We start from the raw sequence: 27,401 nt of genomic DNA, 5'->3' as shown, positions 1-27,401 counted from the left end.
TTAAGTTTAAAATGACTAAGTTTCAAGATGGCCGGATACCTGTAAGGGAATCAAGATGGATTAAATGAAAACTTTCTTATTCAAGTACTTTCCTTTACATGAGAATCAGAAAAACTTTCTGACTAAATTTTAAACTGGTCATATAAATCCTTTTTTGAGAATGCATACTAGGACCATACAATATTGTATCTAGACACTCTGATCTTCTGTGTACTCTTAAAATGTTTCAACACAAATTGCGCATATTGTAGATTTATATATATATATGTAGTAAACACCATAAAAGGATTGTGCACCATGAATAACACAATATGTCAACTTGAATATTACATGATAAATATCTTAGAATAGTGGCATACAATAAACAACATGAATTAAACTTGAGGAGAGAATCGAGCGTCTTGCCGATTCGAGTGTCACCATGTAAAAAGCCAAGAAATGGTAGTACGCAATGAATATCAAAGTCAAATCATCATTAAACAAATCGCACGTCTTGCCGATTCGTAAAACACGATGTAAATGCCTAGAAATAACAGCTCACAATGAATAACAAGATCAAAGTACAATGAAACGAATAGCGCGTCTTTTGCCGATTCTTAAGCCACCATGTAAATGTCAAGAAATGGTAGCGCGCAATGAACAACAAAGTTAAAACACCATAAAACGAATTGCGCGTCTTGCTGATTCTTAAGCCACCATGTAAATGTCAAGAAATGGTAGCATGCAATGAATAACAAGATTAAATTATCATGAAACGAATTGCGCGTCTTGTCGATTCGCAAGTCACCCTGCAAATGTCACAAACACTCAAGCGCATATTTCACACGCGCAAAGTACTCTGTCAAATCATAAAAGAATTAGGCCCAAGAACATGAGAGTTCTCGATAACGGCATTGGGAGGCCAGCCCAACCATCGTCTTACCGCCCAGAACAAGGATCTCCAAATGAAGAATGAAAGTCAGATGTCTGGAAGATCCAATAGGCCACCGGGACAGGAGCTCAGGAAGTAGCTGCTGCTCTGCACCAGGACCTCTGAATAGTGAGCACTTGGAGCTGGGCTGGCTCCTTTTTATAGAGTCTTGGCCCAGCCCACAACCACACCCAGGCACGTTGCAGGGAAAGTCTCTAGAAGGCCCTGGAAAGGGACCACACCCTAACACACTATGAAAGCCTGCAGCAATACATTGTAAATGAACAGCATTTGTAAGCACATTCAAAATAAGTCTTCAGGATTGAACTCTGCAATGCAAAAGGTTAAACAACAACATATCAGCACAATGCATAAATTATGTTGTTTTGAGAGTGCTGGGTTTTTGCAGTCTAATTGCCAATAGAGCGCGCGCTGCCCTGGTGTTGACAGGGGACATCCATCTCTACCTGTATCGGCCAACACCAGGTGCCCAAACGGACAATCAGACCCAGATATGGCACAGGAACACCTGCCAAGAACAAAGCCCCTTCAAAGAAGTGACTCTGGCAAGAACTGTCCTCTAAGTGTCCTACTGAATCAACCACCAAACCGTTTGAAAAATACAACAAATTCTTGTAAAAATTGATGGACCAAGGACCTACCACTACTGCCAACAATGCTGAGACCATGTTGTACAAACACCAGTAGCCCACTCCCACTATAACCTGCACGATTTAATCCCTGCACCAAATAAAACACCTTTTCACCTGTTACAATGTTCCCTGTCAGTAAGTTTAAACAAAGTGAAGTATGGATGCAACTGTATGATAACTCTTTTATTTTTATATGAGTAGCAGTAAATGAACCACACGCCTTACATGTTGTTGGGCCTACAGATGTGTTGAACTTTTATACTATATTGTAATCTGTCCTATGCAGACCTGGTCACAGTGGCTATGAGTATTGACCCAACACCCCCCCTAGATGACAAGGCACACTGACAGTATGATTCACAGACAGCAATCTCATCCAATTGTCCCACAAAGTTACTGGAAGTAGAGTTGTATCAGTTAGGTCCTGGTATTTACATCTTCCCCCCCTTCATTATCACCATCACCCTCAACTCCTCTCTGAGGAAGCTGGTCTGGATATACAGCACCCTACTCTTCCAAGAGGGGGATAGAATTTCTCACAGCCATGTTGTGCAGCATGCAGCAGGCCACCACTATTCAACACTCCTTTTAAGGCCCATAGGCCAGGGAACCGCCAGAGATATGTAGGCAGCAAAATCTAGCCTTCAGGAGACCTATTGTGCGCTCTATCACCCTCCTGCTACATCCATGAGCTTCATTGTAATTCCTCTCTGCATCTGTTCAAGGTTTCCTCACTGGTGTCAGGAGCCACCGTAAGTTGGGATTGCCAGAATCACTTAGAATAAGGTGCAAAACAGGACTTTCATTGACAACCCTCAGATGCAGACAGCCTGGCTGTCTGCTATGTGGCAATAAGTGTCAAAAACACCTACCTATGATCCACCCTCTGTTCTCTTGTAGTTATTCTATCTTGTGTGGCACACTACTGTTCCTCAGCACAATGGAATCATGGACTGATTCAGGGAACATGGCATTCACATATGAGATGTACTGGTCTGCAGTACACACCAATTGAATGTTCATGTAATGAAAGTTCTTCCGGTTTCTGTACACTTGTTCACTGAGTCTTGGGGGGATGATAGCTATGTGGGTGCCATCAATGGCACCTATCACATGGGGTATGTTGGCAAAGGCATAGAAGTCAGACTTGATGGCAGGGAGGTCAGCACTTTGTGGAAACCTCACATGTGACTATAGGTGTCATACAAATGCATTCAGGAATCTAGACAGTATTATGCTAAACATTGGCTGTGAAAAACCTGCACCCATGCCCACTGTCACTTGAAATGAGCCTGTGGCCAGAGAACACCTGCACTTCAGTAGGGATGGCATGCTGATTATGATTTGCCGTTGTCAGTGCTGTATCTAGTAATGCACAAAGTTCATGAATAGTTGCACAAGTGAGTCTGTAATTGATAATGATGTGACGCTCAACCATGGTCCGGAAGTCAACAAGTGGTCTGTACACCGATGGGGCCCATCCTTGCCACAAAGGTCTGTAGTTAGGAGGAGTTTAAAACACATGTGAGGAACACACATACATCTGGACACATTGTTTTTCATTCTGCACAGCTTGCATGATTGTAGACAACACTAATGCTTAGTGTGTGTGATATTACAGCAACATGACCACAATGATATATCAGGACTGGTCAGGTGAGGTAATGTATAATGTTACCTGCCTCTGGGTGTTTAGAGGACAATAGGGCCTGCATTGTGTAGATGAGGGTTTTATAACTCCATAGTTAAGGCCAAAATGTCTGGCCCCTATAATCCAGAAGTGTTGTGGTGGAAGTGACCTCATGCTGCTAACGGTTGACGTGGTTGACGTAATAGCGTAAGGCGGTGTTTACCGCCGTGTGCAAATTCATTGGTCAACATGGTTGTCAATGGGCAATCTTAGCGTATCATGATCGCCGCTGGCGGTGATGGTGCACACCTTCGCGGTGCGTATGCGAACTCGTCATCCCAACTTCACTTGACTCCTTGATTTCGAGCATGCAGGTACTCCACTGAGTGTACTGCTGTGTCCTGCCTCTGATCATGGAAATGGCACGTGTTGCAGGGGAAAGGGCCCTGGCCTTCACCAACGAGGAATTGGAGAAGCTCATGGACGGGGTCCTGCCCCTGTACGTCAAGCTCTATGGATGGCCAGAGGTACAGGTGAGTAGGAGGATTGGGGGGCACGGATGTGTGTAGTGGTGGGTGTTGGCTGCATACATGTGTGCACCTGTGACACTGTTGTGGCATGCTTCATGTGTGTGCTGTTAGGCTGTTTGAAATGTCCGTCCCATAGTGGATGTATAGCCAGCTGTATATGATTGGCCACTGTCTGACCTCAGTGTTATTTTTCTCTGTGTCCCACATAGGTGAGCACCCACCAGAAGAGGGCACTTTGGCATGCCATCGCCAAGGAAGTGCAGACCCTGGGTGTCTACAACGGCAGAGCACCCACTGCAGAAAGAGTTGGGAGGACCTGCGGCGCTGGGCGAGGAAGATCTGCGAGGCCCATCTGGGGAAGTCCTCCCAACGAGGAAGGGGTGCCCGTCGGGCACTGACCCCCTCATGCAACGCATCCTGGCGGTGACATACCCAGACCTGGATGGGCACTTGAAGGCTGGACAGCAGTCACAATGGGGTGAGTACATATACCATTTTTTGGCCCCTTGATGGATGTGTGTGTGTGCATTCGTATTTAGGCTGTCTAGTGGCAGGGACTCTGACTGATGTCCATCTACATAATAGCCCCTGTGGGGAGTAGGGGTGTTTGGGTCAAGTCTGCAGTACGTCAGGACCTTAAGTTAGTTGGGGAATGGCTGCAGATCAGGGTTCTGGGCACTGGTCAGGGGCATAGCCATGTGTATAGTGATAGGTGCTGCCTTGTGGAAGGTTTTCTGGGTGGGTGTATGTGTGACCCATTAATGTACCTCCATTCAGCTATTTGCAAGTGTCTCTCCTGTTTTGTCTCCCCATCCCTGTTCTCTTGTGTTGTCTGTGTACATCAGCATCATTTGGCGAGGGAGCTGAGGCACCGGCGAGTGGGGATGCAGTGCCCCACGGATCCTTGGAGGCAGAGTCGTCCGACGCTAATGGGACCAGTGGGTTGGAGGGCGAGGGGAGTACCACAGGGGAGGCAACTACCAGTGGAGGTGGTGACTCTGATACCTCCTCTGATGGGGGCTACCTGGCGGTGGCGGACCCTAGAGGGCCCACACCTACTGTGTCATCTTCCGCCACCCCCCATGCATTTCTGCTCTCCCATTTGCTCCCCACCAAGTTGCCCATGCCCGCTCACCCAGAAGGGTGGGTGTCTCCTTCGCCCCAGGCACCTCCTCCCCTGCCCCAGTCAGCCCTGCTGCCCTCACGGAGGAGGCTATTGACCTCCTGAGAACCATTCTGGCCAATATGACCTTCATACTCCTTTCATAGCAGCAGCTACCACTCAAACAACGTATGAGGGCAGCCCCAATGTTAGCCTGTGAAGGAAGCAGGCCTCACAGCAGTGCAAAAACGAATTTAGGAGTTTTACACTATCAGGACATGTAAACTACACAGGTACATGTCCTGCCTTTTGCCTACACAGCACCCTGCGCTATGGGTTACCTAGGGCATACCTTGTGGGTTTCTTATATGTAGAAAAAGGGGAGTTTTAGGCTTGGCAAGTGCTTTTAAATGTCAAGTCGAATTGGCAGTGAAACTGCACATACAGGCCTGGCAATTGCAGGCCTGAGACTAGGTTAAGGGGCTACTAAAGTGGGTGGCACAATCAGTGCTGCAGGCCCACTAGCAGCATTTAATCTACAGGCCCTGGGCACATATAGTGCACTCTACTAGGGACTTATAAGTAAATTAAATAGTACAGCAAGATATGATCCAATGTTTCCAGGTTTAAATGGAGAGAGCATATGCACTTTAGCACTGGTTAGCAGTGGTAAAGTGTGCACAGTCTAAAAACCAGCAAAACAGTATCTAAAAAGTGGAGGGATGCAGGCAAAAAGTTAGGGGTGACCACCCTAAGGCTCTCAGGTCTAACAGTAATTAACACCAATTCTAATCTAACCTAGCCTAACTATACATAACCCACAACAGACCCTAACTACTCTATGCTACACTTACCCTAAACATTTAACTACACACTCTAAACATTCACCCCCCCTCCTTACATCACAGGACACATGCAGGACAACATACACTAAACTACACATTTACTAACTATGGGGGTCATTATGACCCTGGCGGAAGGCGGAGAAGCGGCGGTAAGACCGCCAACAGGCTGGCGGTCTTTTTTTTTGTATTATGACCATGGCGGTTACCGCTATGGTCATCCACTGATTCTCTGTTCCGCCCGCCGGGCTGGAGACCAGGGTCTCCAGCCCGGCTGCCGTCACTATACCGCCGGCGGTATTTGGACCCGGCTGACCGCCATGGATTTCATGCGGTTTGAAACCGCCATGAAATCCATGGCGGTAAGCACTATCAGTGCCAGGGAATTCCTTCCCTTGCACTGATAGGGGTCTCCCCCACCCCACCCGACTCCCCCCCTACACCCCCCACCACCCCTGCCACCCCCCAAAGGTGGCAGGACCCCCCTCCCCACCCCGACCGCCAACATAACTACACTAATACACACACGACACGCACGCAGGCACCACCAACACCCATACACGCACACACACCGACATACATGCAAACATCCACACACACAGTCAGACACGCACATCCACATTCAAAAATACATGCACACATCCATACAGACATACCTACAGACATACACGCACCCATTCCCAGACACACAACACCCCCGCAAGCATACACGCACTCACACACCCCCTCTACATACACAGACGCACACCCCCATGCATGCAGACAACACACAACACCCCTCCACCCCCCACCCCTCACGGACGATCGACTTACCTGGTCCTACGATCCTCCGGGAGGGGACGAGAGCCATGGGGCTGCTCCGCCGACACCACACCGCCAACAGAACACCACCACGCCGAATCACAGGACGTGATTCGCTGGGCGGGGTTCTGTTAGCGTGGCGGTGGAGGTGGAGCAACCTCCACTTCCCCGCCGCCCGCCAGTATGGCTGTTGGCGGCTCTCCGTCCGTAAAAGGACAGAGAGCTGCCAACAGTCATAATAGGCAGAGCGGCAAACCGCCACCACTGGCGGTCTTCCACACGGCGGTCCCTCGGTGGTCTTGGAAAAAGACCGCCGAGGTCAAAATGACCCCTATGACTAAACAAATATATATATTTTTTGTATTTTTTTATATATATTTTGTTTTAATAAACATATAAAAGCCCTAACATCACCCACCACCCACCCACTGACATATTAAAATATAAAAAGTAGTAAGCCCACCCCCAAACCTACTTATCCTAACTAACCCACTAACCTATTCTAACCTACAACTAACCCCCTAATACCCACATAAAAGTAGAAAAAGAGGAGGGAAGGGAGCCGAGTTGGGAGGAGTGGCATAATGTAATTCAGAGGTTGGCACTTTTGAGTCTTTTTTTATATTCTTGAGGGCCTTGCTATTCTTGGCCACCTCCTGCTCATTGGAGTCCAACTTTTGTGGAACCAGTTGTACATCCCTCTGAAGACCTTTTATGGCACTCATGTCGATGGCAGCTGATGTGTTTGCATGTGTCATGGTACTTGTGGGTGCAGCAGCTGGAGCAATGGTAATGTAGGCAGCTGTGAGCCACTGCACAGCAGTTGTGCTTGGTCCGGCCTGTGTGAGCGGGGTGGGTCCCCCTTGGCTGAATGCCAGCCAATCACCAGTGGATCGCTCCAATCAATAACGGGGTGCCATGCTCCTGAGCCCAGATTCCACTGCCAAAATGTGCATATAGCACACTGCCCTCTTCTGAGACACATGAAGTTGGCCGTTGTTTATGTTGGCAGCTGTTAAAATGAGACAGGCAACCATTAGTGTCAGCATTGTGTGGGGTATATACAGTAAATCAGCTTACTATCAACATCTAATAGCACATGCATTCCTACTCAAAATCCAGATTATACAATGGCCCTGATGGATAAAACGATAACACTGCCTTAGCACCATTTCCCTTACACCATAACCATCGACAACAAGATTAGATAACAAACAAATTCAGATGTGCTTAGACTTTGCACCATGTGTAACAATACTAAGGCAGCGTCAAATTCACATTGATCAGGGCCATTATTCCTCTTTTTTAGTGTCAAAATTTTAAACATACATCACCTGAAACTTGATGCTGTTATTGTGAGTATGGGATGATGTTGTTTACCTTAAGGGTTCAGTGTTGATGGGTACACATGCAAGCCTGATCAAAATGACTGTCACCTACACAGTGAGCATCACATCTACCTACACATTTGTTGATCCCACCCCCTGTGATCCTGGGGGTATGGCCATGCAGATCAACATCTCAACTGTCCAGGGTATCCACCAATGCATGCCTGGTCATACATGGAGTCAAGGGGTGGACCATAATTTAGGTGATGACAAAATATGAAGCTGGTATCCATAGGTCTCTCACTTCTACATTAATGTGTCCAGGTGTAGACCTGCATCAATACCTGGTCAGCCAAAACCATTCCTCACACATCCATAACCAAGCCAGCACACAATTGTACTTGACCTGCATGTACGCCTATCACATTCCATTTAGTTGTCACATAGATGGACTACAAGATTATTGGCACCATGCTGATGGACAAATGCCCACACATTCCTACATGTACATCACAATACAGGGATGCCCCAATTTGTCAAGAAAATTTAGCATCACTATGTTGTTTGAATGACGGTGTGTTACATATACAATGGTGCACATGTAAGTCATATAAGGAGCTACATGTGGCTTGTTATCACCTTGTTTACACAAAACTGGCCATTGAGTGCCAGAAGCCTCATAAGATATGACTCTCTGCTCGTGCATGGGGAATCACTTAAATGTAACACTTTTTCACCATCCATCCTACTCTGCTTTCTGATCATTTTACAGCTCATCACTCCTAGCATTGGGTGCTGAACTCATGACTCACTCACACTAAACACTTCATCACTATACAGGACAGACAAAATCACACTTACTAGAGACATCTGGGTCCTCAAATGTTGCCACTTCACCTATGGTGTAGGGAGAGGTCCACCTGAAATATATGGATGGAAAACCATGGTTAGTTTCACATCACTGTCACCACTAGTGGACAACATATGGCAGTATGTACTATTTCAGAAGAGTGAGGTATTCATCAAGGTTGTGGACAGTGCAACAGACACACCACTGCACACTTACAATGAGACTGTCACTCTGGTGTATGAGAGCCATACATCAGCACTCTTATACTGGGCCTGCAACTCATGTAGTGCTTCACCCTACAACAACCATGTGTAGCCAATCTGTAGAAGATGGAATTCCATGGTAGGAGGGGACGTTGGGTGACAGATAAATGACATGACCCTTGTGCTCTGCAAGACAACTGATTCAGGTATTGCGGCTTGTCCTGCAAGGTACACAAAGGAACTTTGTGGAGGACAAGCAGCTAATAGTTAGTCTGCAATTTACATGCACTGACTAATCCATAACTGATGTGTCACAGTTGGCTGATAGCATCAAATGGCACATTGCCAGTGCCCCCTAAGACAGGTGTTCCCCCTTTGTAAACGTAGTGGCAAGGCTGATGTATGTAAAGCTCTGACATTATTGCACCATACATGGAATGTCGTTCTTAGTTATCACAATCTACTCACAAATGGTATGCTGGCTGTGTTTATTCTTCTCATACATGACACAATGCTGGGGCACAGATGTTGCCATAGCCCATGAAATATGTGACTTAGTGATGGATGTGCATGACTAGCCGAACTTCTGACTTGCATTGGTTAAATGTTAGGATATGTGAAGCACTTGTCTATACTGGCACAGTGACACTTCATTCTGATTGCATGTAACCTGTCAATGAGCATTGCATGCTACACGCAAAGACATCTGCTACTGGCATTCAAGTGCAATGAACAGTAATTAGTTAGCCAATGTGGTACTCACCAAAAGGCCCACCAATCACCACACCAAGATGGTCCAGAAGATCCTGCTCCCTGCCCACAAAGTAAGCCCAGCGATGCTTAAGCTGATGGTCATTGAGACTGGTGTGGTACACCCTCTTCAGGTGGTGGAACACCTTTCCCCAATGCAGCCGCCTTGCCTCCGTACGGTAGCCCTGGATCACACGGCCACCCATCTTTAGCATCAATGGGAGGTAGCGAGCTACCAGCCAAATAAAGCCTCCCAGCTCCTCCTCACCCATTCTGGTCAGCCTCCCCCTGCCAGACATTGCACTGGGGTACAGGCAGAAAAGAATGTTATACAAGACAATGGAGAATCAGAAATTATGAAAAGAAACTTAACACCCAAAAATTCCATAACCCAACTATCCCACATATAATACTAACCCAGACAGACACCCAACAGCACAAGTCCAAGGTAAAATACACTGAACACAACAAATTCACAGCCACTGGGACAAATGACAACAAATTACAACAGTAAACATGACAGGAGGGACAGCACAAGATAGACTAAATCAACAGAAGACACCACCATCTCCAAAACACGACTACACAGTCAAAAGAGGCATAGACTGTAAAGAGAAAATGAAAGTACAACCACTGTACCATGGCTGTAAACAGGATATCCTATTACATCACTTGCTGTGCCCTTGCAACACGATTTCTGTTATGCATGTATTTTTTATGCATCTGATATTTGCATGAGTATTTCTGACGCATTACTTACGTGCGTCACTTTAAATAGACGCATTATCCTTATGCGTCGATTTTCACAGTAAATCATCATTGCAAGGAGTGCGAAGGTGGAAAATACGCTAAAGGTCCAAGGGTCATGTAGTTTGCCCTTGCGGATATTTTTGATGCATTTGTGTCATTTTCTTTAATCGTGATTGCGTGATTTTGAGATTTGTTGATGTATGCACCCTGTATGAACATAATAATTGTATGTACTGTGCTTAAGTATGACATTTTCTGTATGGCCACATCTGGTAGTCTATTGTATAATGAGATTTGTGTGTGATTGTTGTGTTACACCAATGTGTGTGTTACAGAATTAACAGCATGCAAATGTATACACATCATGCATATGTCTGTATGTGTGACAACAGTGTATCCACATATGTATGGCAGTCAGTACTATGCAAGCATCATGATACGTGATTTGTGTTCACTTATGTGCTCTGTGTAATTGTCTTACAGAACATCACATTTCATGTGACATTCACAGCTCAGGGATTGTTGGTGATGGCTGATGCTTACAAATTAGCAAATGTTGTGCAACAAATGTCTCAATATGTTGATCTTGAGTATATGGATGACTTGTGTGTATCATGTATTGAACACAGTAGCCAGTTGAAAATCATAACATTTTGCTTTGTAATTACAATTACTTTGTGGTGGACCTGCAGCCATAGCTGCATCTGTTCTCATCAATTCTGATGTGCATTCCATAGACATTTCCATGCAAAGTGTGAGGTCATATGTAGCCTGTGACAGGATTAGACACCATGGCAGTGGCAGGTGTAATTTCCATGGATGTACTGCGCATGCTCCATTTCTCCCATTGCTTGTCATTCCTGGGCTAATCATGTTGGGCATTGTCCCCAATGATGTCCCCACCTTGTCACACATGCTTCATGTAGCCATTTCAAATCTCACACTGAGTTGTGTTAGTGATCCGTTCAAACATTACAGTCTCACCATATTTTGACATCCACTGCCTCATGTGTGGAACCCTTATTTAGATCATTTTTAGACATGTTGTTGTGTGTGATGTGCTATTGTTATACAAGTTGGCAAAGTGGGTGTAAATTAAATGTTGTGGTCCATAAACTGTGCCCTTCAGTTGTCACATTCAAGTGATGGGGCTAATTGGGATGTATATGATGGTAGCAGTTCACTCTTACGCTTCACATGTGATGCTGCTACAGTACTCTTCAGATTTGTATTTGTGACATGCTCCCTGAGGTTAGAATAATAATCCTAATGTATATGTTGGATAGACTGAAGACACCAAAGCCAGATTGTGTGGATAAGTGAAATGTTTATTGAAAAAAATTACACGGTGAGTTATGTGATGATTACGTGAAGAAGTTCTGTACAATTTGTAGTAAATACCAGCAGCTGTTTTGTGGTCTTCCCCCTCATTTACTTCTCCGGCATCGTCCTCCTCCTCCTCAGGCAGGTCATCAACCTGCTCATATAACAGTACGTTCATCCGTACACATATGTTGTGTAGGATGCACAAGTCAATATGATCTCGCAGATCATTTCTCGGGCATATAGGAGGCTTATTCCTGTGATGTCCAGGCACCTGAATCTGGACTTCAGGATGCCAAATGTCCTCTCCACAATGGTCTGTGTCCTCCGATGTCCCTCATTATATGCATGCTCTGCTACTGTGGTTGGGTTGTGAAATGGAGTCATTATCCATGGTAAATCATAGTGAGGGCTTGACAGATGTAAGACATGTAACATGGCAGTTGATATTAGGATCTGGTTGTGGTCATATGTATTTGGGTTTTGGTGTGAGTTCCTAACCTTGTGTGATCTTTACTCAGCACTACATTGTTGGACATGACAATCTTGTGTATGGCTCAAGGACCTAGAACACTTGATTTGGATTCCACACTAATAGTCATTATGTATGTACTATGCATTTTGTAGTGCACTTTTGTATCAGTGGGCTATCAGTAGAGAGACACATCCTGACAACACAATGGGGGTCAGATGTGGTGGCAACATGGTAGCACTACAGTGCCCGCACATCCCATCCCTTTTGACATGTGTCATTGCAGATGAGGTGTGACACTTAAGGCCTATGAAATTGGTTAGTGTGAAAGCACAACATGTCTCCTAAATTGGCTGCTGTGTCTTGCAACATTTCAACAATGCAAGGATGCCCCATGTGTGACATGTTATTTGGCAACCCTTTGTTGTCCCCTGCTCCAATTGCACATGTGTAGCAGTGCACCAACGCTACCTACCTTACACAAGGGTACTTGGTTATCTGCCATGTGGAGGTGGGTGTACGCTACACCGCCATGGACATATGCTTTTTTGATGGCCAATTGGCTCTTTCTGTGTGTGCAGCCATGTGCAGCATGCATCTGTGCCATATTCATCTGAGTTCATAGCACTGTCTACCTCCTATTTTCAAACTGCATACTGCACCCCTTGGGTGGTATTTTTTTTGGGCACTTCCTCAGGTCTTAGGGGACAGCAACATGTGAGTCTGCACCTTGATGCTATGTCTCTTGTACTGACAGACCTGCAGCAAGAAACATTGCTCACCCCTTCCACACTACATACAGCATGGGATGGTGGCCAATTTAGAAAGTGGCTTAAAGTAAAGCAGAGATGGTCATCTGCCAATATATACATACAGTGCAGGCCATGACTATTGAACTGTGGCTATTACATTGTCCCCTTGTTGTTCCAGAGTGTCAGCTAATGTTTGTGTCAGCCATGAGGCATCCAAGGGTGTGTATCCCATTGTCACTGGATGATCAACATAACTAGCAGTGTCTCTTCTATCTTCCAAAACAATAATGTGCATTTCTACTGTTGATGCATGCACAGTGTAGGCTATGGGATGTAGCTCAGCTACTTAGCAAAGGTGTCCCTTGGCACAGTGCATGTGCGGTCAGTGATTTCCTTTTGTCTCCTAATTGGTCCCACTTTGACATCCATGATCTGCACTGTCTGACTGTGCATCTGCCCCCCGTTATGCCATTTCTTGTATCTGGTACAGAAATGATGGTGATGAGTCAGTGAGTGTTGCATGTGAGGTTGCACTACAGTGACTGTGGTTCCACTTCTAACACATCTAGCACACGGTATGTGTTGGTGATTGAGCTTGTATTACTATGTGTGTGAGCCGCTGCGTCAGGCAGATGTCTCTGCATACTACAGGTAAGTTAGGTATGTGTTGATGAGATGCAGTAGGCATTGGCGCACGTTCTCTGATGTTTGATATTTGTTCTAGCAGTGATTAGTACAACATGACATGAAACATCTGTGCCTATTTGAAAGTTACATGACATGGGCATGGTGTATGTCCTTGATGTGTCTGTGCTATTGTTTGTTGTAGTGTGTGTGATGTATTCATAGTGGGCAACCTCAGGCCACTTTTAGTGGTCGGTGTAGTTCTGCTGTTTTCAAAGGGTACATGTCTTCATCTGTCCCTCCTGTGGTGTGCCTGTCAAGTTGTTGGTGTGTTACGTACATGCGGGTGTGTGTATTGGTTTTGTGCATTGAGAAAATGAGTCTAGGGGCAACACAAACCATATACTAAGAAAGTGGAATGTGAATCACAAATTCCCTCCTGGACAAGTGTAGTGTGTGCAGAATCGCTGGGAGAGTAAGAATACAGTAAAGGTAAGTAAATTACCCCCACCCCAGAGCCCGGAAAAGCAGGAGTAAGGTACTGCAAGTTTCCTTAGGACACACTACACCGTGTTTTAGGATTTTGCAGCAGCCAACCAACTCTGCAAAGAACAACTGCTGGTTTATTGGACCTGAATCCCTGCAAAGGAAGGGGACCAAGTCCAGAAGTCGAAAGAAGTTCCAGGAAGGACAGGAGCTCCTGCCAACTCAGAAGAGGGTGCAAAAGAAGAGTCTCTGGTCAGTTGAAGACTGCAGAAATGCATTCTAGGAAGATGCCAGTGGGTTCCTGCATGATGCAAAATATGTCCCATGGCGTGAAGATCGTTGCAGATAAGATTTCGTGTTGGAAGTCACCAACAAGCCTTGGCTACGACAAAAGTGCATTTTGCATCAAAATGGTGCTGGATGGATCCAGGAGGGACCTGGGGGCCTCAACTCTGTGTGAGGTGGAAAAGGGGGATCTAAGCACTTTAGAGAGTCCTCAGGATACCAGCCAGCACCCACAGAAGCCATAGGATCTGGGTTCAAAGGAGGTGCAAAATGTGATTGATGCAGCACAACAAAAGAAGGTCCCACGCCGCTGGAGAACAACTGAGTGAGCTTTGCATCGCAGGATGGAGTACTGGGGACCTGGGCCAGGCTGTGCACAAAGGCATTTTGCAAAGAGTGTACAGAGGTCTCAGGAGGTGAAGAAAACGCAGGACACAGGGGTACCGTCGCTCTCGGGAAAGGCAAGGTCTTACCTCCTCCAAATTGCGTCATCAGGACCTCAGGACAGTCGATGTCGATGATTTCCCCCCTCTGTGTCCTTAGGAGCACGCTCGTTGCTGTGAGAGGAGTCCCAGGGTACTAGTCATTGCCTTGGAAGTTGCAGGTGCCTGCTTGGAGCAGGGGAGTGACTCCGTCAATCCATGGGAGATTTCTTCGGTCCCTCTGGTGCAGGATAAAGACAGGGAGTCACCAGAGCATGTACACTGTGGAAACTGTTGCAGTTGCTGACTTGGAGCTGAGGTTGCTGAAGAAAAGTTTTTCTTGTAGACACTTTGTTGCAGTTACAGAATTTCTTGGAGCAGACTACGGTTGATCCAAGTCAGTATTCCTGAAGGAAACTTTCAAGCAGAATCTGAAGAGAACCCACAGGAGAGACCCTAAATAGCCCTGAGAGGGGGATTGGCTACCTTATCAGGTATGGAGCTATCAGGAGGGGTCTCAGACGTCACCTGCTGGCACTGGCCACTCAGAGCCGCCAGAGGGCCCCCACACCTTGCAAAGCAAGATGGCTGAAGTCTGGGACACACTGTAGGAGCTCTGGGCACCACCCCTGGGGTGGTGATGGACAGGAGAGTGGTGACTCCCCTTTCCTTTGTCCAGTTTCCTGCCAGAGGAGGGGAGAAGGGGTCCCTGAACCGGTGTAGACTGGTTTATGCAAGGAGGACACCATCTGTGCCCTTCAAAACATTCCCAGAGGCTGGGGGAGGCTATCCCTCCCCAGCCTGTAACACCTATTTCCAAAGGGAGAGGGTGTAACCCCCTGCTCTCACAGGAAATGCTTTGTTCTGCCTACCTGGGACTGTGCTGCCCAGACCCCAGTAGGGCAGAACCCTGTCTGTGAGGTGGCAGCAGCTGTAGCTGCAGTGCAAGCCTCAGAGAGCTGGTTTGGCTGTCCTGGGAGTCCATGGTGGAGTCCCCAGGAAGCATGGAATTGGCTCCCCAATACCATATTTGGAATGGGGGACAATTCCATGATCTTAGACATGTTACATGGCCATATTCGGAGTCACCATTATGAAACTACATAAAGGTATTGACCTATATCTAGTGCACACGTGTAATGGCGTCCCCACACTTACAAAGTCCGGGGAAATGGCCCTGAACTTTGTGGGGGCACTTTTGCTAGTGCAAGGGTGCCCTTACACTTAGTAACTTTACACCTAACCTTCAGCAAGTGAAGGTTAGCCATATAGGGGACTTATAAGTTACTTAAGTACAGTGAAAATGGCTGTGAAATAGTTTGTGCACTATTTCACACAGGCTGCAATGGCAGTCTTGTGTAATGGTTTGACTGAGCTCCCAATGGGTGGCAAACGAAATGCTGCAGCCCATATGGATCTCCTGGAACCTCAATACCATGGGTTCCTAGTTACCATGTACTAGGGACTTATAAGGGGGGTCCAGTATGCCAATTGAAATATGTAAATGTAGTCACTGGCCTACAGTGACAAATTTAAAAGCAGAGAGAGGATAAGCACTGAGGTTCTGATTAGCAGAGCCTCAGTGACACAGTTAGGCGCTACACAGGCATACACATTAGGCCACAAACTATGAGCACTGGGGTCCTGGCTAGCAGGATCCCAGTGACACAGTAAAAACACACTGACACACACACAAACAGGCCAAAAGTGGGGGTAACCATGCTAGAAAGAGGCTACTGTCCTACACCCCCCCCCCACCCCCAAATGAAAGACAATAAGGCTAACCTTGGCCAGTTGAGACTTTATTGTCTAAGTGCTGATAAGTGGAGAGTAGATCTGGTTACTTTCTTTATCATACACTATGGTGGTCATTACAACCCTGGCGGACGGTGTTAAAGCGGCGGTAAGACCGCCAACAGGCCTACGTTAAAAAAATTGGAATTACGACCGTGGCGGAAACTGCCACCAAAGACAGCCACTTTAACACTCCGACCGCGACGCGGTACAAACAAACAGCTTGGTGGTCACCGCCAACAGATAGGCGGAGGACAAAGTACTGCCCACAGTATCACAACCTACCAATTCGCCACCTTTTCCAGGGCGGATTCACCGCGCACAAAAACACGGCGGAAACATGACCTCAAAGGGAAAACGCTCACCTCTACACACCCCACGAGGAACCAGGACGCCATTGAACCAGAGCTGCAGATCCTGCCAGCCCTTATCTTCTTGCTCCTCTATCAGGAGCACGAACACCGGCGGCGAAGACCACGGTGAGTACTGCACCTACGACACAGGGGAGGGGGGAGGGAAAAAACAGGGATGCACACATGCAACACACAACACCCCCAACCCCCCCCCACCCACAACAACACACACACTAATACATCATGATACATTATAGTTACACCCCCCAAGCCCCCCGGAAGAATGCAAAGACCAAAGAAAATGAGTGTAACCATTGTAATATATTAAAATCCAGTATGCAAAAATATATATATACACTATAAACAAAATATACACCAAGAATAGTAGTCCAGGTAGTGCTCCATTGAAGTCCGTGGAACACTGGGGCCACACGGTATGGGCGAGGCCCACACAAGATCCCCGACCATGACGGAGAGAACACTGCAGGGCATCAGATAGCAATAAAACAGGCACCTCAGGGGGAGGGAAAGGGGGGGCACCTCAGCCGGTTGAGTGCACAACGCCAAATCCATGAGGGGGCCACATGCCCACTGTTCAATCCTGGGGAGTGCAAAGCCACAGTCTCACAAGTCTCTACAGTGCGTGGTTTGCCCACTGTTCAATCCTGGGGAGTGCAAAGCCACAGTCTCACAAGTCTCTACAGTGGGTGGTTTGCCCAATCTTCAATCCTGGGGAGTGCAAAGCCACAGTCCCTCAAGTCTCTACAGTGGGTGGTTTGCGCACTGTTCAATCCTGGGGAGTGCAAAGCCACAGTCTCACAAGCCTCTACAGTGGGTGGTTTGCCCACTCTTCAATCCTGGGGAGTGCAAAGCCACAGTCTCTCAAGTCTCTACAGTGGGTGGTTTTCCCACTGTTCAGTCCTGGGGAGTGCAAAGCCACAGTCTCTCAAGTGGATGACAGTCTCCACTGGTTCTGGAGGGGGCTTGGTGCTCAGAGTTCTTCATCCTGCCAAGGACTGAGGTAGTGGATGGATCTCTCCACTGGTTCTGGAGGGGGCTTGGTGCCCAAAGTGCTTCATCCTGTCAAGGACTGAGGTAGTGGATGGATCTCTCCACTGGTTCTGGATGGGGCTTGGTGCCCAGAGTGCTTCATCCTGCCAAGGACTGAGGTAGTGGATGGATCTCTCCACTGGTTCTGGAGGGGGCTTTGTGCCCAGAGTGCTTCATCCTGCCAAGGACTGAGGTAGTGGATGGATCTCTCCACTGGTTCTGGATGGGGCCTGGTGCCCAGAGTGCTTCATCCTGCCAAGGACTGAGGTAGTGGATGGATCTCTCCACTGGTTCTGAAGGGGGCTTGGTGCCCAGAGTGCTTCATCCTGCCAAGGACTGAGGTAGTGGATGGATCTCTCCACTGGTTCTGGAGGGGGCTTGGTGCTCAGAGTGCCTAATCCTGCTCATGACGGACTCAGTAGCGTCAGTGCCCTTGGCGCTCATGGTCCAGCGGTGCATATGGCGGCGGAGCCCTCTTCAGCGGTGCTTGTGGCGGCGGTGCATGTGGCGGCGTTGCCCTGTTCAGCAGTGCTTGTGGCAGCAGTGCCCTGTTCAGAGGTGCTTGTGGCGGCGGTGCCCTGTTCAGCGGTGCATGTGGCGGCGGTGCCCTGTTCAGCAGTGCTTGTGGCAGCAGTGCCCTGTTCAGCGGTGCTTGTGGCAGAGGTGTCCTCTTCAGCGGTGCTTGTGGTGGCGGTGTCCTTTGCAGTGACTCAGCTGCTGGTGGTCCTTCATGGCCCAGCGGGGCTGGTGCTGGCAGTTCTCTCTGGGCCAGCGGGGCTGGTGCTGGAGGTCCTATATGGCCGTACGGGGCTGGTGCTGGCGGTCCTGTCTGGCCCAGCAGGGCTGGTGCTGTCTGGCCCAGCGGGGCTGGTGCTGGCAGTGGCCTCTTGGGCAGCAGGGCAGGTGCTGGCGGTGGCCTCTTGGGCAGCAGGGCAGGTGCTGGTGGTGGCCTCCTGGGCAGCGGGGATGACAGCGGTGGGCTCCAGGGCAGCGGGGATGATGGCAGTCTTCTCCGCCGTGATGCTCTTCCCAGACTAGCTGACTTTCTTGTGGCCCTTCCCCACCTTGGAAGGTGTCGCAGCTGACTCCACACTCCCACCTGTACCGCTGGGAGCGGCTTTGGTGGCTGGAGTCTTTCCCCTCTCCCGCCGGGCACTGGCCAACTTTTGATGCTTCACAGGTGGGGGACTGTCCGTGCTGTGGCTCCGTGCCACACTGGCTGCCCTGGTGGCCGGTGCACTCCAGATTCCGGTGACTATAGGCACCACTGGTCCCGGAGATGGTGTGGCTGAGGTGCTAGGTTGGGACCTGTAGAGTCTGGCCCTAGGAGATGGACGGGGTGGGGGAGGTGTAAAAAAGAGGTCAAGGTTGGACAGGAAAAGTTTTTGGGAAACACTGGGACGGGTAGCTGGAGGGGGTTTGGGAGTGGAGGAAGATGTTGTGGTTGCAGGAGGTGTTCATTTGGTGACTTTGGGTGAAGGTGCATGCGCTGGAGGCTGTCGTGAGGTGGATGGCTGTTGGGTGGGTGTGTGCCTGCGTTTGTGTATCTTGGGAGGTGCCGTCATGGACACACTGGGAGAGGACACAGGGGACGTGTGAATGGCAGTGGGGGTGGTGACTGCACGTCAGCGGGGTGGGGTGGTGTGCGTGCTGGTGATGGCAGTAGTGGCTGTAGATGTGGTGCATGCAGGTGTGAGTGGAGACGAGACTGGGAGGGAGGAGGGAGACGAGGAGGAGGGGGACACAGTCGAGGCAGTGGATGTTGGTGTGTCTGCATGTGTGTGATGCCTGCGTGAGTGCCTGTGGGATGTGTGGTGCTTATGTTTGCCTGAGCTTCCCTTGTGTGTTGACGTGTGTGCATGCTGGTCTGAAGGTGTGCTTTTGATAGGCTGAGGTAGAGAGGATTGGGTCTGGGTGAGGAAGTTGGAGGGGGTAGGCTAGAAACAGGGACAATGGCTGCCATCAGTGCTGAGGCCAGAGTCTGAAAAGCTCGCTGAATGGCCGCCTGACCAGAATGAATACCCTTCAGGAATGCATTTGTTTGTTGCAACTGCCTTTCTACACCCTAGATGGCATTCAAAATGGTAGACTGCCCAACAGTGAGGGACCTGAGGAGGTCAATGGCCTCCTCACTGAGGGCAGCAGGGGTGACTGGGGCAGGGGCTGAGGTGCCTGGGGTGAAGTGATGCCCACCCTCCTGGGTGAGCGGGCACAGGGCAAAGGCTGAGGGGCTGCTGGGAGGGCGGTGCTGGTAGGGGGGTGACGGCTGTACCTGTAGATGCAGGGGCACAGATGTTGCCGCCACCACAAGGGAGCTCCCATCAGAGGACGAGTCCGTGTCACTGGTGTCAACTCCTGTCCCTGCCGTGGAGCTCCCCTCGCCCTCCGTCCCACTGGTGAACTCCGAGTCTGTTGTCTCACCCTACAGGGCCATGTGAGATGCAGCTCCCTCCTGCTCCGTTGCTACTGCTCCTCCGCATGATGCTAATGCACACAAGAACAGGGAGACCACAAAAAGGGGGGGACGACAGAAGAAAGACATGTTGATTGCATGCATTACCGCTACCGTTGGCAGACACAACAGACACAGAAGCCCCCTGCACTACATCGCGCACTTGGCCTCCACTGTTCAATCCCTGGGACATGGCCTACGAGACTATGGACGACATCTGCGCACATGGATGACACAGGCACTGGACACAGATGGGGTGGGGTGCCACAGGCTCTGCCAGAACAAGGGGACCTTGCCTCCTAAACTCGCCCTGGCTTAGGGAAACCCACAGCCCACCTCCCCCACCCAGACACCTCCACTGCGCGCAAAATCAGCAGAATGAGAGTGTACTCACCCCCTTGTGGCTGCTGTGATGCCCCCAAGCACCCATCCAACTCCAGGTACGCCACTGCCAGGATCCTGAACATCAGGGGGGTCATGGTGCGACAGGCACCCCTCCCACGTTGGGAGGCCATCCCCACCTGGGCCTCTGCCGTCTTCTTGCTCCAGCGGCGAATGTCCTTCCATCTTTGCCGGCAGTGGCTGCTCTGTCTGTGGTAGACCCCCAGGGTCCAGACGTCTTTGGCGAAGGCACGCCAATTATCTTTTTTCTGGTGGGCGCTGACCTACATGAATTGAACAGGGGGAAAAGAAAAGTTATTACCAAATGCACCGTCACAGTCATTGGCCCCCATCCCTACCCTTGCCATGATGCACATGCACTCACCGTTGTTTCATGCATGCCTCAATCACCCCCCCCATCTTTCATCCACACCACTCCACACAGGCATAGACCATACAGCATGCTCCCAGTGTATTTACCTGTTTGTCTGGAGGACCGTAGAGTAGCGTGTACTGAGGGAGGACCCCATCCACGAGTTTCTCCAACTCCTTCGATGTGAAGGCAGGGGCCCTTTCCCCAGTCGCACGAGCCATTGTCTCTTCCAGACCGAGGTCACAACAGCACTTGCAGTGTAGGTCCTCTCCTGTCAAAGATCAGGTATTGAGTGATTGAACAGATGGAAAATGGCGGTCACGTCCGCGGCGGTGCGTACCGTCACCGCCGGCGTACATCGTCATTGGCTCCTGGGACCCATAGGGTCCAATGTTAACCAATGCAGCATTGCGCCGCGGTCTTCGACCGCCTACCGCGACGGTGTACAACGCCAGCACAGTTACCTCACATCCCATTGTCCCACTTTACAGGTCAGGCAGCCGCCATTTCAGGGGCCCACATGGCTTAATTTTTAACTGTGTCACACATACCTAGGCCTAGCCTCAACACACATACAGGCCAATTTTCGGATCATGATTCGTGTTCTGTTTAATCTGTGGGTACGTACCCCTGAGTTGTTTGACTCTGCGCTCGCTGTTGTCCTTCATAGGCACCATCCGCTGGGGCATGTGAGGAGATGGCGGCATCCTCCGGTGTAGAGACCGCTGGTGGACCTGTCGACAATGGAGGAAAGACATGTGATCGTCACCTTCAGGCTTGACCGTGCCACAATCCAGGAACTGTGTGCCCAGCTGGAGCCAGACCTGATGTCAGCTATCGCCATCCCACAGGAATCCCCCCTCAAGTGCAGGTGCTGTCAGTACTCCATTTCCTTGCAAGTGGGTCATTTCAAACAACAGTGGCCATAGCATCAGGGATGTCCCAGCATATTTTTTCCAACGTGTTGTCCAGAGTCTTGTCTGCCCTGCTGAAACACATGCGGAGCTACATCGTTTTCCCTCAGGTGGAGGATTTGCCTACAGTGAAAGGAGACTTCTATGCCCTGGGACATATCCCCAACATCATAGGTGCCATTGATGGGACACATGTGGCTTTGGTACCCCCCGCAGGAGTGAACAGGTGTACAGAAACCAGAAGATTTATCATTCCATGAATGTGCAGATGGTGTGTTTGGCAGACGAGTACATCTCCCATGTGAATGCCAAGTTCCCTGGCTCAGTGTATGAGGCCTACATCCTGCGGAATAGCAGCATCCCTTTTGTGATGGGTCAACTCCAGAAGCACCGTGTGTGGCTAATAGGTGAGCACCTGGAAGCAAGTCAGTGGGAATGGTTGTCTGGGTCTGGGGATATCCCTACAGGTTAGTGTGTGTCTAACAGTTGTCTCGCGCCATTTTCAGGTGACTCTAGTTACCCCAACCAGTCATGGCTACTGACCCCAGTGAGGAATCCCAGGACAAGGGCAGCAGAACGCTACAATGAGGCCCATGGGTGAACTCGGCGGATAATAGAGCGGACCTTCGGCCTCCTGAAGGCCAGGTTCAGGTGCCTCCATATGACAGGTGGAGCCCTATTCTACTCACCAAAGAAGGTGTGACAGATCATCGTGGCCTGCTGTATGCTTCACAACTTAGCTTTGCGACAACAGGTGCCTTTTCTGCAGGAGGATGGTCCAGATGGCGGTGTTGTTGCAGCTGTGGAGCCTGTGGACAGTGAAGACGAGGAAGCAGAAGACGAGGACATGGACAACAGGAACTCGCTGATCCTGCAATATTTCCAGTGAGACACAGATAAGAATACAAACCTGCATACTACATATACTTTAACACTACTACCTCTCTACTGTCTATCGTTTTCACCCAGTGTATGGTCTCTGAGTTGTCACTTTCCCATACGATTTCACAGATGTGTGTCCCACAGTGTGACATCTGCTATGTTTCCTCATGGACTAGAGCTGTGTGACATAGATATGTTGACATTACAATTGAAAGAGCATTTTGCCACAGTAATTGCTAATACACTATTCCGAAATCACAGACTGACTCCTGAATGTTTTGTGCTTCAAGGGTGTTTATTTAAGTGCTCAATATTGGAGGGGGTTGTAAAATGGTGAGGGGTGATGGTGGAGTAATGTCCATGGCAGAGTCCAGTCTATTAGTCTCACAGGTGCATTGCCCAAATGGGCATAGAAAGTGGAGCTGGGGCAGTTTGAGGATGGACAGGGTGATAAAGTGGGACAGAAGGATAACATTCAGGGTGGTGTCATTTCTTGGCGGGGGTCTTGGCATCGTTCTCTGTATTTGTCCTGGTTCTCAGGGACCATTTGCGGGGTGGTTCTCCCTCTGCAGGGGGTGGGGTGCTGGTGTGGTGGTCCTGTGGCGGTGCCTCCTGTCCACTAGCGCCGGCGGAGGTGGTGCGCAGTTCATCATCCATGGTAGTGTCAGGGGCCCCTTGTTGTGCCACAGTGTCCCTTTTGGTGTTGAGTACTTCCTTCAGCACCCATACGATGGTGCCCAGGGTGGAATTGATGGCTCTGAGTTCCTCCCTGAAGCCCAAATATTGTTCCTCCTGCAGGCGCTGGCTGTCCTGAAACTTGGTCAGTACCATTGCCATCGTCTCCTGGGAGTGGTGGTAGGCTCCCATGATGGAGGAGAGGGCCTTATGGAGAGTGGGTTCCCTTGGCCTGTCCTCCCCCTGTCGCACAGCAGCTCTCCCAGTTCCCCTGTGTTCCTGGGCCTCCGTCCCCTGGACCGTGTGCCCACTACCACTGCCCCCAGGTCCCTGTTGTTGTTGGGGTGGTGGGTTAGCCTGGGTTCCCTGTAGTGGTAGACACACTGCTGATTGACGTGTCCTGGGGACAGAGGTATGGGCCCGCTGGGTGGGTGCTGTGGTGGTGTTTCCAGAGGGGAGAAGGTCTGTAGTGGCCTGTGACTGTGTGAGGGGAACCGACTGTCCCGAGGTCCCCGATGGGACGGGCTGGTCATCTAGATCCAGTTGGACAGTGCTGCTGTCATCACTGTGGGCCTCTTCTGTTGGTGGTGTGGACATGTGTGGACCCTCCTGTCCGGTGACGTTGGGTAGAGGAACTGCAGGGGTATAAAAGGATGTTTATTACATCTGTGTGTGCCATGGTGTGCAATAGGTGGGTGACCGTGTACCCAGTGCTTGCATTCCTGTGTGGGACCTTGTGTGATGGTGGTTTAGGGGGGTGTACGGGTATGTGCAGTGGCCATGCTTTGGTGATGGGTGTCCATGCTTTGTTGTTGCATGCACGGCTTGGTGTTGGGATGGGTTGTTTGTGATGTTGGGACATTTGTGAGGAGTAGGAGTGATGGGGTGAGGGTGAGGGTGGGGGTATGTGATGGCATGCAGGTAGGGTGGGGGATGTAATAGTTAAGATTTGACTTACCAGAGTCCATTCCTACATCTACTCCTGCGAGGCCCTCAGGATGCAGAATCGCCAGAACCTGCTCCTCCCATGTTCTTAGTTGTGGGAGAGGAGGTGGGGGTCCGCTGCCAGTATGCTGAACCGCAAGGTGGTGTCTTGAGACCACGGAACGTACCTTACCCCGTAGGTCGTTCCACCTCTTCCTGATGTTATCCCGATTTCTTGAGTGCTGTCCCACTGCGTTGACCCTGTCCACTATTCAGAGCCATAGCGCCATCTTCCTAGCTATGGAGGTGTGCTGCACCTGTGATCCGAATAGCTGTTGCTCTACCCGGACGATTTCCTCCACCATGACCCTGAGCTCCTCCTCAGAGAACCTGGGGTGTCTTTGCCGTGCCTTGGGGTGGTGTGGGTGATGTGTGGGGTGGTGTGTGAAGTGATAAGTGGGGTGATATTTAGCGGTGTGTTGTGTGAGGTGCGTGTAAGTTCTGTGGGTGATGGTATTGTGTGCCTGTGGATGCTTGGTAGTTGTTTGTGGTGTCTCTCTCTGGCCTTCGTTTGGGATTTTGGTCGTAGGGGTTTGTGGGTGATGTGGGTGTGTGTTTCATATTGTATTGGGTGTGTGGGTGTGGTGTGTGTATGTGCATCAGGTATGCATGTTTCGAATTGTCCAATGTGGCTGTGTTTTGTAAATGTGTGTGTATTTTGAGCACGGCGGTGTGTACCACCAATAGGATACCGCGGTTGAAAGACCGCCGCGTGGATTCATGTGTCGTGATAGTGTGGGCGTATTTCTATTGGCGTGACACTGGAGGTTTTGTTTTCGCCAGTTTATCACTGACCTTTGGTGTGGCGGACTTGTGTGGGTGTCTGAATTTTGGCGGATTCCGTGCTGTGGGTCATAATAGCTGTGGCGGAATTCCGCAGCGGTGTGTTGGCGGTCTTCTGCATGGCGGTAATTGGCTTTTACCGGCAATGTTATAATGAGGGCCTATATGGTTACTTCCCTGTGGGATTGTAAACCACCCACTTTGGAGATTTTTACCTAACCAACTGTGTGAGTGTAAATACTCAGAGTTCCTATTAGTATGTTTTAAAGTTGGGCATTGGGATTGGTCCACTGGGCCTATGTCAAATGCAGGGAATGCTAGACAGGGATGCTGTCTCAATAAAGCCACAGCTGGGCAAAAACTTTGTCCATATGGCTGTAAGAGAGAACAGGATTGCTGTTTCTCTTGAGTTGGATCAGAGCAGGGCTGCTGTTGTATAAGCTCCACACCATGACATTGCTACTGTCCTAAGTGTTTAGAGGCAGTGCAGGGCTGCTGCACTAAAGTGTCTCTGGGAGGGTTGGAGGGATGCTCCATATTTACTAAAATGGTGTAGCTCTGCACATATGGATTAGTAGTTCCACAGAGAGGTACTTTTACCTCTGGGAGTCCAGCTGTGGTAGCTGATGGCTCCTTTGGTACAGGTTCCATCCTACGAGAGGTTTCTGCCACCACAGGAATGGTATCCTTAGTGGCAGGGTGAGGAAGGGATACTTTGATACCCTTCTTACCTGTTGGTGGAGAGCGATCTTGAGATTTCAGGCCTTTTTCTCTCCTTTGCTTTTACATTTCACCAGTAATGAGAGGAGGCAATTCCTCAGGGATACCCAGCATGGATGTATGGGTACTAAACTCTACCTCAGCCCAACCTGAGGCCTCTAGGTCAGTCCCTAAGAGACAATCTACAGGTAAGCTAGGTGATACCACCACCTGCTTAGGGCCAGTAACTCCACCTTAACTAATTTGAACTACAGCTAATGGGAGAGACTGAGTGGATTTATTTACATCAGTAACTTGGTAGTTCTGTCCAAGGAGGTGTTGTGCAGATGACACTAGGTTTTCAGTCACCAAAGTGATACTGGCACCTGTGTCCCTGTAGGCCTGGGTCTCAACACCAGTTATTAAGATTGACTGCCTGTACTTACCCATGTTAAGGGGACAAGCAGCCAAGGTGGCAAGGCCAATGCCACCATGTGTGACAGAAACTGTCTTGGGACTGCCTACCCCAGTTTCTATTATGGTTCCAAAAGTTAACCCAACTACACCTTTAGTTTGACTATTGCCAGTAGTCCCACCACTATTACCACTACTGCTAGGGGCACTAGAGTCTGATGTCTTAGTGGTGGTAAGATACTGATGTAACAAGTCAGACACACAAATATTCAAGGTATGCCCTTTCAGAATCAAGTTATATAGGCTTTCATAATCAGTCACCTTACTGCCACGTAACCAACCCTCTAGGGCCTTCACAGAACAGTCCACAAAGTCTGTCCAGTCCTGTGAAGACTCCTTTCTGGTCTCTCTGAACTTAAGTCTATACTGCTCAGTAGTTAAGCCCAGACCATCCAAGAGTGTGTTTTTAAGAATTTGGTAATTATCTGCATCATCCTCTCTGACAATAAGAAGTCTGTCTCTTCCGTTGCCAGAGAAGGATAACCAAAGGATAGCAGCCCACTGTACAGGAGGGACCCTCTGAACTTTACAGGCCCTATCAAGTGCAGCAAACCAGTTGTTGATGTCATCACCATCCTTGTAAGGAGGGACAACTTTGTGCAGATTTCTAGAATCAAATGAAGGTTACCTAACGTTTGTATTTCTAAAACTGCTGCTGCCACCATGGGTAACTAACCCCAAACCCTGCCTCTCTTTCTCCACAGCCAGGGATTCCCTGTCCAAAGCCAACTGCTGCTGCATTAGCTTCAGTCTGGCCTCCTCCAACCTCAGCTTTCTGAGTTCCCAATCTAGGGACTGGTCCTCAGGGTTAGAATTATGTGAAGACTCTGAAACAGAGGTAAGATGAGAGTGTGCAGAGACAGACCTATCTCCA

The sequence above is a fragment of the Pleurodeles waltl genome, chromosome 1_2 (genome assembly GCF_031143425.1).
Source record: "Pleurodeles waltl isolate 20211129_DDA chromosome 1_2, aPleWal1.hap1.20221129, whole genome shotgun sequence".
NCBI lineage: Eukaryota > Metazoa > Chordata > Amphibia > Caudata > Salamandridae > Pleurodeles > Pleurodeles waltl.
The sequence above is the reverse complement of the archived record's forward strand: the minus strand, read 5'-3'. Positions refer to the sequence as shown.